The sequence below is a fragment of the Talpa europaea genome, assembly GCF_964194135.1.
Source record: "Talpa europaea genome assembly, chromosome: 9".
In the NCBI taxonomy this organism is placed as follows: Eukaryota; Metazoa; Chordata; class Mammalia; order Eulipotyphla; family Talpidae; genus Talpa; species Talpa europaea.
Genome location: NC_140076.1, coordinates 110403826 through 110418157, shown reverse-complemented (window position 1 = coordinate 110418157; position 14332 = coordinate 110403826).

Sequence of the window (14332 nt, the reverse complement as noted above, 5' to 3'; positions counted from 1 at the left end):
ATATCCTCAAGAATATTTCCCTATTTTCTGGTTTATGAAAACCTTCAGTCTCTGATCAATGAAACAGATACCAAGGAATTATGAAGTGAATTCTCCCCACATATTCCCTGCCCAGCCAACCCCAACTGACTCCCCAGTATACTGAGGAATTCCAAATATTTGAGACTAGATCTGAAAGTGGTGACTGCTTCAAGTTGGTCTCTTATAACAAAGTATATCAGTTGAGGGGAAAAATCAACTAGCCAAACTAACTCTATGAGTTCTCAAAATGAGAACCTTTCTCAAAATAGAGCCCAGTATTCAAAGTCTCCTTTGTCTGAGGCTTAGGTTTTCTCCCAAAGACAATACCTTTTCCTTCCCCTATTATCCAAGTCTTTGAATTTCTTAGAAGTTTTTCACAGTTGCAGAGTTTCTTGTGCAATTGCTGGCTTACAGGACAAAGTGAAACAGAAGTCCTTGAAGATTGAGCCTCCTAGGCCTTGGGTGGGTCAGGATTTTTTTTGTTGTAACAAATTGGTCCAGTCAGCTCTTCTTCAACCCTCTAAAACATCAACTGGAGGATTTCTCATGTGCATTTCCTAATGCTCCTATTATTCAGTGAATGAATATATTGCCTTTAGGCCAGAGCTTTGATTCCTCATCAGTCCACCAAGATAGATGGCATCACAGGTATCCAGAAACATACTGCTTAATGTTGTCTGCCAGTATATGTGTTTTAAGAACTCACCCAAATTATTAACAAGTGACTTCCCCTTATTAACTGAATGACTGTGGAAGCAACCAAGCTTGGGAGTTCTAAAGATTGTTTCTTCAATGACGGAACTATTAAATAATGTTGCTACTCAGCACTTACTCAGGGATGATAGGTATTTTCCAGTATTAGGAAAGTCTGCAATGTTGGATTAAAGGATTCTGTTGTTGGACCTGCTTATTCAAACTTACAGATGACACAAAACTAGGAGGAACCTCTAATAGGCAAATGACATCAAACAGAGAGAACAATGGCTTAAAAAATAAAAAAGGTAGGGAGCTTTAACCAGTGATAAAGCTATCTACTTTTAGAATAAAATGTTTAATTGCTTAATGTAATAGTCTAATCCAGGGAGGAACTAACTCGATAGAAATTCTTATAGAAAATATTTAAATTTTAATTTATTAGATACTAAATATTAAATAACCATGCATTCTAATTTGAAAAAAAAGAAAGAACCGTAATGCTACCAGCCTACACCCAGACCAAGGGAGATTTAGTTGGATGAAATAACATTGGTTTACAGCATTGTATGAATTTCAGGAGTACCACTTCACACCTCCACAGATGTGTACACCACATCACAGCAAACACCATTCAGTTGACCCCAGTGTATGTTTCATCTTATCCCACATACACATGAAATTACACAGTATTTGTCTTTCTTTTTCTGACTTATTTCACTTAGCACAATCCCCTCAAGTTATAGCCATGTTATTACAAATAGCAAGATTTCATATTTTTTTTTGCTAAGTAGTATTCCAGTGTATGTATGTGCCTCCTCTTTTTTATCCATTCATCTTAATTTGTTTCCATATCATGACCACGTGTGTGAACATCGGGGTGCATCTATCCTTTCTTCAGATAAATACCTAGAAGTGGAATAGTTGGGTCATATGGTAGTTCTATTTTTAATTTTTTGAGGAATGTCCACACTGTTTTCCATTGTGGTTGCACCAGCCTACAGTCCCACCAACAGTGCACAAGAAATAATTTCTCTCCACACCCTCACCAACACTTGTTGCTTCTTGTCTTTTTGATATAGGCCACTCTCACAGGTGTGGTTGTGATTTGGTTTGTCCCAACACAATAAGTGATGGTGAACATTTTTCATGGGTCTGTTGCCATCTGCATGTCTTCTTTGGAGAAGTGTCTGTTCAGATCTTCTGTCCATTCTCTTATCTGGCTGTTTGTTTGTTGTTGTTCTAGTTGCTGATTTGCACAGATTCTTTATATGTTTTGCATATTAATCACTTATCAAATGTGTAAGTTGCAAATGTCATCAATCAATCAGTAGGTTGTCTTTTTGTTTTAGCGTTGATCTCTTTCACCAAGAAGAAACTCTTCAGTTTGAAGTAGCCCCATTTTATTGATTTACACTTTTGTTCCCCTTGCCATTGGCGTCAAATCCCCAAAGACATCTCCAAAGCTATTGTATATGAGCTTATCACCTGTTTTTTTTTTTTCTATGCATTTCATGGTTTCAGGTTTTACATTTAAGTCTTTAATCCATTTTGAATTCATTCTTGTGGATGGTGTTAGACCTTGCAGACCAGGGGTAAATTTAAACCTTCCACACTCCACATTGTTAGCATCTTCTGGGGTAACATGTAGAGAAAACTAAAAAATGTGGGAATCCTCAAAGAAGAGCAGTCTGGGTTATAAAAGATCTAGAAACTATGATAGGAAAATCAGATAAGTCAGGTTATAGAGGCTAGAATACTTTAAGATTTAGAGCACTGTCAAATGAAAAAGGAAGCAGATTTCCACTGTTTACTCTTTGACAGAACTCAGGCCAATGAAACAAAGTTTTGGGGAGGTAGACTTAGTTCTAATCAACTCGGCTGCACCACAGTAGAATGAGCAACTCCTAAAGCAGCGAGCTCTTTGTCATTAGAATTATTCAAGAGTCTGGTTTACCATCTATCAGTGAGTTATCAAAATAATTTTGGAGCAGTGGGAATAGAACAAAATGACCTTCAACCTTGAGAAACTGTTATAGAGCAGCCCCGATACAAAACGGGGTGCCTGACTGTGGGTCCTCACCCATGCGCTTGAAAGGACTTATCAATGCTCTACTGCAGGCACACGCGAAAGGTTCATAAAAGGTTTATTTACAAGGGAAGGGGAAATGAGGAAATGTACAGCTCAGGGAGAAAAGTGGGAGACAAAGTTTTAAATGAGTCCTACCCAATCTGCTGATCTGGAATCCCAAATGACACTCTGAGAGCTGGCCCCGAGCCAGGAGCCCTGAAGCCAGGAGGCGAGCGGCAGAGTGAGCCACCCCAAGGCCCACGTGTCTGGTTTTTATACCCAACCTGGCTGCTTAACTCCACCCTCAGGTCCCAGCCACCCTCCCTTTGGTGGTGACAGGATTTGTCTTTCCCAATGTCCTGATGGCTTTGGTCTGGAGTGGGGGTGGCGTCCACAAAGCCTGTGTGGGATTAGCTCAGGACATCATTTCCCCCTAACAAAACTATGATTTTTAAATTAATTCCCTAGCAAGATTTTAATGACTAATATGTATAGTATGATACCAAAGGACAAAAACAATGACTAATAGCACCTCATCAGGCATTATCATAGACATTATCACTGTGTTTGGGAGATAAAATTTTTCTCTGGGGTAGGGCAAGGAGGGTCTTTTTAATGCTTTCTTGCCTAGGCAACTTCTTTGTTGTATAAGACTGGCTTCAGTTTATAGGCTTGGCTATATCACTGCCTTTGTAATATATTGGAGGGAACAAAAAGGAGGAAGTTTTATCCTAGGAAGTTTAATCATTCGCTTTTACATATATTATTTCACTTGGCCCTGACAACAACTCAGGGCAACAGGAAGGATTTGACCCATGTTCCAAATGAAGATCCTAGGCCTCCCTGGTGGCACAAGGTGTTAAGCACAGCACTGTGAATCTATCTGCAGCCTCTGTATCACCGGTTTGACCCCTGGCCAGGGAGCTACCAACATGGCACAGCAGATCTCTCCTATCTTGCCCACTGCGCCCCTCAGCAATGTTTTCAGTCAGTCTGTCTGTTCTGCTCCCCACTCTGTCTCTGGTGAATCCTCTCACCCCCTCCACCTCTGGCCTGTACCCCAGTTCTTGCATGCATAAATAAATAAATCTTTTAAAAAAACTGAAGATCCTAAGATTTAGAGAAGAGCTAACAGTCACACAACCAAGAAGGATTACAACAGTGACAAAGATGGCAAAGAGGACAAATGGACCTTCTCACAGTCTTTTCTTGGAGTGTGACACCCCTGCAATGGACACAGCTTTAAAGGGTCACCATCCCAACTGCACATCAGCAACACGAAGTCCTTCTTAGCCTTGGAGGATTATGTGTGAGCTTGGGCTGAAGGTCAACCTTGTAAGAAAAGAATAAAGCTGACTTTTTAAACCTAGTGGTTCTAAAGAAGCTGCCCTCTTCAATCCCTTCTACCTAGTGTAGACCAGACTCCTGACACAGACACCTAGTAGAGGCTATTGGGTACCTGGCGCCGGGGAGGAGACCCCAGGGGACCACCCCCAACATATCCTGGTGCTCGCCATCAACCTCTGACCTGATGGAGGTCCCAGGTCAAGCTCAGTCTTGCCTGTGCAGCCTAGGCCCCCAGGGAGCTACCTATTTCCAAGCACCCCACAGGCCAGCACCCCACAGGCCAGCACCCCAGGAATCAAGGTCCAATTGGAAAGAATGTTTCCTGCCACCCATGTATTGATTCTGTTTCTTCCTCTGAATTTCCTCATCGGCCTGTGGATGCTTCTGTTGTAGAGCAACCCCGATACAAAACGGGGTGCCTGACTGTGGGTCCTCACCCGCGCGCTTAAAAGGACTTATCAATGCTCCACTGCAGGCACACGTGAAAGGTTCATAAAAGGTTTATTTACAAGGGAAGGGGAAATGAGGAAATGTACAGCTCTGGGAGAAAAGTGGGAGACAAAGTTTTAAATGAGTCCTACCCGATCCGCCGATCAGGAATCCCAAAACGGCACTCTGAGAGCTGGCCCCGAGCCAGGAGCCGTGAAGCCGGGAGGCGAGCGATAGCCAGAGAGAGACCCCAAGGCCCACGTGTCTGGTTTTTATACCCAACCTGGCTGCCCAACTCCACCCTCAGGTCCCAGCCACCTTCCCTTTGGTGGTGATGGGATTTGTCTTTCCCAATGTCCTGATGGCTTTGGTCTGGAGTGGGGGTGGGGTCCACAAAGACTGCATGGGATTATCTCAGGACATCATTTCCCCCTAACACTTCCATGCCATGCCAGAGACAGAGTGCCAAGATGCCATGTTTCCTGCCCCAAGCCTTCTCCCACCCCCACAGCCAGGCTGGGTGCTGTCCAAGCTTGGAGCCACTACAAGCCGCAGAAATACAGCCTGCCAGTGTGGTGGACTCTGGTTTCCAAACTAGTGAAACATCTGAGCTCAATCATGAATTTCCAACCTTCATCAAACCCTTGAAGAAGAGTCTTGGAGAATCAAGTAGCATGAGAACTTTTTTCAAGGTTGGGGAAGAGAAAAAGAGATTTAGCTTGGTCTCTAGTGTTCTTCCCAGGATCGAGAGTAGATTGGGACACATAATTTTAGAACAAGGATCTCTGCGAGGTGTCAGGCGGCTATGGTGCTGTAGCTTTGCCGGCTGCTTTCATGTGTGCGAGGCTCTGGGAAGTGTGAGAGTGTGTAAATCTCCTCCCTGCCTGCAGAAACCTCACATCTCCCCCTGCAGCCTTCTTGGAGTCTCCGGGTCATGATGGCACCTTCCACCCGGTCCCACAGCCCTCTGCCTGTGCCTATTCCCAGTGAGCCTCAAGCCTTTTGCAGCTCACAGCTCAGAGGATCTCCCCTCGCTACACAAGAAGCTCGTGAAGTCCAAGAAACATATTTTAATCATTTTCACATCCACAAAGCAGCTGCCATTGCCTGCCACACCATAAATGCTCAAATATTGTGAAGTAAATGCAGTCATTCTGGGGAGATAAAAGGTATCCAGGCACCAGTTAAAAGTGCAGGCACAGCATGGGAGAACCCCACAGGTGAGTCAGCTCACTTGGCGCTGGTCCCAGATCAGTCGTTCAGAGCTGCGTAAACTTGAACAAGTTCCTTCCTCTCTCTGGACCTTGCCAAGCCAGCACCAGGCTTTTATGTCTGTCAAATTAAGGGGCTGGTGCAGGATTTCTGCAGACCCTACCAGCAGGAGGTTTGGAGATGGAAGGTCTGTGTGAGCTCACTGCCTTCTCTTAGTGTCCTCCCAACATCTCTCTGGGGAGCTAGGACTGTCCCCTCAGGATCATGGCACCCCTACTTATCCCCTCAGGATGTCTCCTGGCTCATTTGCCCCCAGGAACTGGAGAGCCTCCGGTGGCGGAGACCTCCTAGGGGAGATCTCTCCCTACCACACCTTCCATATCTTCTTAAGAAAGCAAGTTTCTCTAAATTCCTGGGTACGCTTCTCTGCCATTTTTACAATTAGAACATCTGGCTCTCCCAAGTTTGGAAACACACAAGATCCCATAATCACATCTGTAATCACATCCATCGCTAGGATGGAATTCATGTCTCTGGGCTTGTGACCCGCTGGGGTCTCCTACCAGCTCTTCGCCTCTCTCAGGCCTCAGCGTCCTCTGTAAGCCTTCATGTTCCGCATTTTCTCTTTCTCCTTCATGGAGAAAATAAACAAAACTAGAAATTGAGTAGTTCTGTTTCTTCCTATTGTCTGTTTCACCAGCTATCCCAAAAAGCAGGCCTGCGGCTCCTTTGACCTTCTTTTTGTTCTAATCATTATTTGTTTGCTTGCTTGCTTGTTTTTATAATCTTTTCTCTGTTTTTTTATTTTATTTATTTTTTTTTTTGCATGTAGAAGATCTGGGTTGTAGGCTAGAGGTGGGGGGTGAGAGGATTCACCAGAGACTGAGTGGGGAGCAGAACAGGCAGATTGACTGAAATATACTGCTGAACCTTGGGTATTTCTATCTAAAACTACCCAAACTTTAGACATTTCCTCATCTCAAAATCAGTGCCTCTTACTGATCACCTTTGGGTCTAGAGACTCAAACCATTTGTCATCGCCAGGGAAAGGGAGAGACACAGAGCCAGGTGGGGGGTACAGCTGGAATTTCACTAGGACCAAGAAGAGTTTCCACCTCCTATACAAGCCTGGAGCAGTCCTCACAGAGCAGAAGCATTTGCTCATTCTGGGCCTTAATACATTCATTTTTGTTATATTCACCTTGCTATTTTTCCATATTCTTTTCAAAATAAAAGAACACATTTTTGAATTTAGAAAACCTAAATAAGGGACCAGGAAAAAGACTAACTATAACAAAGTAAAAATCAAAATCAACAAGCAACTATAAACCAGAGACACACTACGGCGGGGGGTCGGGGGGAGAGGAAGGATTAGGGTCAAAATAAGGGGGGTGGGAATTGTATGGGGAATATAACCAAGATGAAAATATATACATTGTGCAAAAATGAAAAATGATGTAAGAATTATATAAAATAAAATATAAAAAAAGAATACATTTTTAAAAATCAAGTCCAGATAACAGTTCATCTCACTCTATTTTCCAAGAGACATTCGTGAAGTAATGTCAGAACTTAGCAGAAGTTCTGCCTCCTCAGACATTCCAGCTTCATCTTTTCAGGCATCCGCTCACGCCTGCCGTATCTACACAGCTCTGAAGACATCGCCTCTACCCTTTTTTTCTCCCGGGTTGGGGGCTACCTCTCCAGGCTGCGCTTGGCTCTCATTTTGATTCCTGTCTTTCTTCTCAGAACACATTTCTTTCTGACTTCTGCCTTGCCTATTCCCCCCACCTTGTGTAGAAGTCCAGAAGTTATTTATTCTTATTAATAAGTAAGGACATAATTGTACCTTACTCTCCTTAGAGCCCATATCAGTGGCGACCACTTTTCTCAGTGAAAAGACTTAAAAGAACAGCTTTCCTAAACCACAGATTTATCTGGGGGAGATCACTGCGCCTCTGGAAGTGTGGCATCCCCCTACCTCCTCAGCCTAGGGAAGTAAGGGACAGAGAAAGGAGAAAGGCACAGGACACAAAGGCAAACCTTATAACCTTTACCATTTTCCTAATGTCAGTTCCATGTAGCACACAATAAAGTCATTAAACCAAAATAGGAACCACAAGATAGGAAGTTGTATGTGCAACACAAATATCAGGTGTGCAACACATACATCAGGGGTGATTGTTAAACACAAGGTCCCCTCCCAGTCAGGAAGTGGGGAGGGTGGAGGAGCAAGACGAGACATAGCATGGGGAAGCGGACCCCATCATTCAGTCCTGAGGTTGTCCTTTTCTTAGAGAATCTTACAAATCTTCAACTGCCACAGAGCAAAAAGCAGATTCCCTGTAATGTTCCATCAAAGCAAGAACATCTGTATAAAATACAATAAATGAAACCATGTCCTTCTTTCTTTACATCCAGTACTGCATGCAGTAAACTGTAGGACAGAATTAAGCCAACAGTGATAAAGCAGGTGGCAATTCAGTACTTTGAATCAATCATAGATAGAAAATCCTAGAAGAATGTTCTCCACAGTTTGTATAAACTCCGGGATTAGTGGAAGGAAGTGACCAGTATATATGTAGTCTCCTGAGTCAATTTCACACGCAGATGAGGTAAAGACCGAAGCAAGCAACCCCAAGAAAGGTGCTCCTGGCATATGATCTCACTGGTGCTCTACAAAATTTTTCTAACAAATATCAGAATCAGGAAAGTACTATTGTGGTACTGTTTTTAAATTTAACATGTATATATTTTGGGGTGGTGCACACACATATTCTCACTGTGCCCTTAGATCAACTGCTTACAGATTCTATGTGATTCATTCTACTGCATGTGTTCAGCTCCCATTAACTTATCTTCTCGTGGTCTTTATTGAAAGCTAAATAAGGAAACTTTGGGGACATTGTTGAAAAAACAATACCTGAAATGGACCCCACTGACATTTGCAGTAAAAGCTGTCCTGCCAAAAGAGGGGAGCTCAGTAAAGCTGTCAACCTTAAAGAATTCTCACCAAGGTGAGCCCCAGGTGACCCTGGACAGAATATTAAAGCTTTTTAAAGTTCATTTCCACCAGGATAGCATTTACATTATAATGAGAAGAGAATGACGTTTTTACATAAAATGCTAAATGATAAGAGTTCAAAATAACAGTTGAGATATCAATAAATAATACATGATTTATTGTTAAGTGAATGTTACTGATCATAGTTGTTATAGGATATTAAAAGGCAGAAAAAGATCCAAATAAATGGAGGAAGATTCCATGTTCTTGGCTAGAATACAATATTGTCAAGATTTCTTCCCAATTTGTTCAATAGATTCAACACAATCCTAATCAAGATCTCAGCATGTTATTTTGTGGATATTGACAAACTAATTCTAAAGTTTATACGGAGAGGCAAAAAACACAAAATATCCGACACCATATGGAAGGAGAACAAAGTTGGAAGACTGATGCTACTGAACTTCACAACTACCTAAAGCTACAGTAGTCACAGCAGTGTGCTATTGGCAAAAAACAGCGTGATATAGACAAACAGGCCAATAGAACAGGAAAGAGGGCTTGGAAATAAAAATAAACATTGTCAAGTGGTCTCTGACAGAAAAGCAAAGACAAATACAGTGGAGCACAGAACAAATGGTGCTGGAACAGCTGAATATCCACATGCAAAAAGATGAATCTAGATACAAACCTCACACCCTTCACAAAAATGTACTCAAAGGACCACAGACCCAAATCTAAAGCACAAAACTATGCAATTCCTAAAAGATAATATAGAAGTAACCTAGATGGGGGTGATGGTGATCTTTTATTTATTTTTTTTTAAGATTTATTTATTTTTATACAAGAGCTGGGGTACAGGCCAGAGGCACGGGAGGGTGAGAGGATTCACCAGAGGCAGAGCAGGGAGCAGAACAGGCAGACGACAAAAATACACTGCTGAGGGGAGCAGTGGGCGAGACAGGAGAGGTCTGCTGCACCAGGTGGGATACTCCCTGGCCAGCAGAAATCGAACCCACGCTGCAGAGGCTGTGGACAGCTTCGCAGCACAGCGCTCAACCCGCTGCGCCACCGGGGAGGACCCTGATGGTGATATTTTAAACACAACATCAAAGACATGATTCACAAAAGAAATAATCAATAAACTGTACTTCATTAAAATTCAAAATTTCTGCTCTGTGGAAGGTAATATCAGAGCATTAAAAAACAAGTCACAGACTGGGAGCAAATATTTGCGAAAGAGATATCTGATTAAAGACTGCTACCTACATATATAAATAAATCATTACGCTCAACAACAAGAAAACAAAAAACCCAATTTTAAAATAGACCAGAGACCTTAACAGACACCACCGCAAAGGAGATCTACAAACAGGCACAGGAGAAGAAGCCACAGATCACCTGTGATCAGAAAAATGCGTGTTAAAACAGCAGTGAGTTTCCATGACACACCTATTCGGATGTCCGCAGTGCAGAGCACAGACCGTCCCAAATGCTGGTGAAGATGAGGGACAGCAGGAATCTCTGGTAAGAATCCAAAATGCTATGGCCACATTGGAAGACAGTTTGCCTGATTCCTACCAACCTAAACATACCTTCCCATGTGATCCAGCAATTATGCTCCTTGGTATTTACCAAAGTTTAAAATTTATGTCCACACAAAACCTGCACCTGGACATTTATAGCAGCCTGATTCATAACTGTCTAGACTTAAAGCAATCAAGATGTCCTCCAGTAGGAGGATGCATAAAATGAGGTACATCCAGATATTGGAATATTAGTCAAGCTACAAGGAAATAATATATCATTCCATGAAAGCATATAGAGGAAATATAGATACATGTTGCTAAATGAAAAAATAAAGCAATATGAAAAAGGCTATATATTGTATGATTCCAACTGAGACTTAACATTTTGGAAAAGGCAAAACTAAGGAAAACCATTCCAGAAAAAAGGAATAGTTGACAGGGGTGCAGAAGGTGGGGAGAGAGAGATGAATAGGCAGAGCACAGAGTATCTTTACAGTAATGAAAATACTTTGATGCTATAGTGATGGATAAGTGTCATTACGCATTTGTCCAGACCCACAGAATGCACAGCAGCAATAGAGAGCCTGTGGTTAACTATGGAGTCTGGCTGATCATGATGTGCCAATGTAGGTTCATCCTTGGTAAAAAATAAATAAGTAAATAAACAAATCAATCTACCATTCTGGTGAGTGATGCTAATAACAGGGGAGGCTATGCATGTGCAAATTGGAAATTAAGTGGAAAATGTCTCTACTTGCTCTCAGTAGTGTTGCAAAACCTCACTGCTCTAAAAAAAAAAAGTCTTTTTTAATGTTTATGCACTGAAAAATGAATGAAAGTTAATTGAAAGCAATAAAAAAGAATGGACAGTGAAATATATGCAATGTGTGAATATAAAGCTAATATAAGCGTTATTAGTAGTGCCAAGAATAAGTCCCTTTTATTTCCTGTGGCTTTAGGACTTGAAGACTTGATATTCACCATGTCCACGTACAACGAAACCAGATCACTGTGATCCACTTTCATCGATGAGAACCATATCTCAGAATCTAATGCTTCTGACTCCTATTCCAGTGTTTTCAAATGCAAAGGATCCAAATGATTTGACAACTTTCTTTTTTTTAAAATTTAAATTTTATTTTTATATTCTCCATACAATTACAACCCCCTTATTTTGACCCCAATCCCTCCTCTCCCCGCCCCCCAACCCCCATAGAGTGTCTCTGGTTCATAGTTGTTTGTTGATTTTGATATTTTCTTTCTTATAGTTATTCTTTTTCCTGGTCCCTTATTTAAGTTTTCTAGATTCCTGCTATGAGTGAGGCCATCCGGTATTTTTCTTTTTCTTTCTGGCTTATTTTGCTGAGCATGATCCCTTCCAGCGCCATCCATGTTGCTGCACATTGCATGTGTTTCTCTTTTTTGAATGCTGAGTAATATTCCATGGTATATATGTACCACATCTTCTTGATCCAGTCATCTATTTTTGGGCATTTGGGTTGTTTCCAAAACTTAGCTATTGTAAACAGTGCTGCTATAAACATAGGGGTGCAGGTGCTCTTTGGAATGGATGTTTCTGTGTCCTTTGGGTAAATACCTAGGAGTGGAATTGCTGGATCCTATGGAAGCTCTATGTTTAGTAGGTCAAGAAATCTCCACACAGCTCTCCATAGTGGTTGGACCAGTTTGCACTCACACCAGCAGTGCAGGAGAGTTCCTTTTTCTCCACAACCTCGCCAACATTTGTTGTTGCTAGTTTTTTTAATATGTGCCATTCTCACTGGTGTAAGATGGTATCTCATGGTAGTTTTGATTTGCATTTCCCTGATGACAAGTGATGTTGAACATTTTTTCATATGCCTGTTGGCCATTTGCATTTCCTCTTCAGAGAAGTTTCTTTTTAGCTCTTCTGCCCATTTTTTGACTGGATTATTTTCTTTTTTTGTGTTGAGTCTCATCAGCTCTTTGCAGATTTTTGTGATCAGTCCTTTATCATTAGTGTTGGGTGCAAAAATGTTCTCCCAGTCGGTGGGGTTTCTCTTTGCTTTTGTTATTGTCTCTTTTGCTGTGCAGAAGCTCTTTAGTTTGATGTAGTCCCAGCTGTTTATCTTTGTCTTCACTATCACTGCTTTGGGTGATGTGCCTGTAAAGATGTCTTTGATGTGCATATCATGTAGTGTTTCGCCTGTATTTCCTTCTATGTATTTTATGGTTTCAGGTCTTATTGACAACTTTCTTGATGACTCTCTAGCCTTTATTGAAAACTTCAGTACTAAAGATCATAAGGGCTGATAAGGGCTGATAGACTGGCTCAGGAAACTTGGAACGGAGTCAGAAAGTACAGGTGCAAGGTATAAAGCACAAATGCTCTGTCAATTATCAAATTCTACAAAATGTTAGTGGTAGTGATTTTCTTTTAGGTCATTTCCCAAGTATCAGAAGCCAGAGAAGGAAGAGCCAGTCCAGCCTCCAGCTCAGCCAAGGAAACCTCATAAGTGCAGCGGAGCAAGGAGTCTAGACCAGCTCGAGTCCCCTTCCATCAATTCCTGCTGCCCTCAGAGCCCCTGCAGAAGAGAGGAAATTGCAGCCCGCCCATTTTATGAGCTTCATGCTGTGGCTGAAGGATTTAGAACAGCCAGCCCCACAGGGGGCCGGGCACTCTGAGAAGCTCTCCCTGGGTTTTATATGCTTCTGTCACAGCCTCTGGAGGTGAAGACAAGTCCTTCCTGGTGGCTGACCTTGCCAAGTGTACCAGCTGGCTCTGGATCTGAAGTTGGGGGCAGGATGGACCCAACCCAGAGGCGTAGGCTCAAGGAGACTTTCCTCAGAGCCTCGTATATTAAGTTTGTTTTACAAACCACCGTGACTGAGAGAGACTCCAGGGTCAGCCAAACCTAATTCAACTCCAAGCTCTGCGCTGGTTAGCTGTACAAGTTGGGCAGATAGTAGTAATCTTGACTTCTTGCCATTTCTGGAAGGATGGATGAGATGATGTGGCTTCTTAGCACAAAACAACACTTACTAACTCTTGCTATTACTCTTGTAATAAAATGATTACACCTAAATGAAGTGAAAGAGCTAAGAGATTTGGGGTCTAGGATCTTTGGGTCAGAAGATCAGAGTGATTGTCTTTCCTCTTTTTGGTTGGGAGAAATTTGGGGGTGAGTGGGGAGTTGGTTAATTGTGTTTATTTTTTAATATGTGCTCAAAAAATGAAAAGGACAAAAGGCCTGCTCCCTTCCAGCATCCAATGTCCACTGGCTGGTGGGGGTGGGGGAGGGTCAGCCCTCCAGGAGAGGGTGTAAGAGCAGAAGGTAGTGACTGATGTGCCACAGGGAGGAGATGGTGGACCTGCCTGATCCCCAGGCCCCAGGGTGTGGGGGTGAAGTGAGAGGAAGTGCTCTAAGTCCAGCTCTCACAGTAACAGACGGAAACCGGCCTCCAGCCCTCCCAGCTCTTCTCCACCAGCCAAGGAGGAGGAAACTTGTGTGGGATGAGACAAATCTGGGTAGGAAAGAAGGTTCATGAAGCACCACCAGCAGGTAGGGAATTTACTTACACTACGGATGCGATCTTCACCACCACTATAGACCTGCCACTGTTTCACAGATAAAAGTGAGGTTCAAAAACCGGGGTCACAGTGCTGATAAGCAACTGATCAAGCACAGTGTGAACCTCTAAACCCATCTCTAAGAGTCCACAGGGCCTCCCACGGGCCCCAGAAAGGGCTCAGGCATCTGCAAGTCTGGAACGTTGGATTCCGAAGACCATTGTCCCTTAAATCACTGGGTGACCCTGGGAAGACATCTTGGTCCTGGAGGTCAGAGATTCCTCATGGATAGAAGAGACCGAGGCCTCAATGCCATGTCTGCCTGCCCTCTGGGACCATCGGATTCAGCGTGTGCTGGGAGAAGCTGCGAACACACACACACACACACACACGCATCAGGGGCACTGGCCACGGGTGGGGGTGCAAGAGGCACAACTGGCCCAACATGTCAGCACCTCCTAGTTCTGTCTATACAA